The sequence below is a fragment of the Olea europaea genome, chromosome 19 (assembly GCF_002742605.1).
Source record: "Olea europaea var. sylvestris chromosome 19, O_europaea_v1, whole genome shotgun sequence".
Lineage (NCBI taxonomy): Eukaryota > Viridiplantae > Streptophyta > Magnoliopsida > Lamiales > Oleaceae > Olea > Olea europaea.
The window spans coordinates 6,111,700-6,112,384 of NC_036255.1; positions in this window are offsets into that span (position 1 = coordinate 6,111,700).

The following is a 685-nucleotide window of genomic DNA, read 5'->3' on the forward strand; positions in this document are numbered from 1 at the left end:
AACTCTTCATCTATCAGTGTATAGTTTAGCAAACGTAGCTTCTTTTTTTTACTATTTCCTTTATTGGGTTCTTTAAGGAACCTTTTAATCTCTGCCCTCCAATCTATTGCATCTTTATCTTGTATGCAATGAATTTCAATCATTCTCGCCCTTCTTTGGACCACGGGCAATATTGTTCCATACTCATAAATAGACTTCCAATTTAAAACTTTCGAGTACCCTGAGGCCATCTAGGCCAACTCATTTGTCACGTCATTATATATCCTATTAATGCATTGGAGCTCTATTTGGTCGAATTCTTCCAACAACTCTTGGGCGATTTCATATAGACTTATAATGGAATCACTTTGGCACTTAAAATCACCAATCAATTGGTGAATGACCAATTAAGAATCGCCTCTAACTATATCATTCTTTACTTCCATATCTATCATTAATTCTAGACCCATGATTAAGGCTTCATATTCGGCTTGATTGTTGGTACACATTCTATCCAAAGTGAATGCGAACTTGTAGCAAATCCTTAAAGGATTTATCAATGCTACTCCTACCCCTGCACCTTTAGAGGTTTTTGACCTATCGAAATACAAAACCCAAGGTTTTAATTCGAATGAATTGATTTCTAATTCAATTTTTTCAGGCATATCAAGGTATGGATGATCGGCCAGAAAGTTAGCCAAAGCCT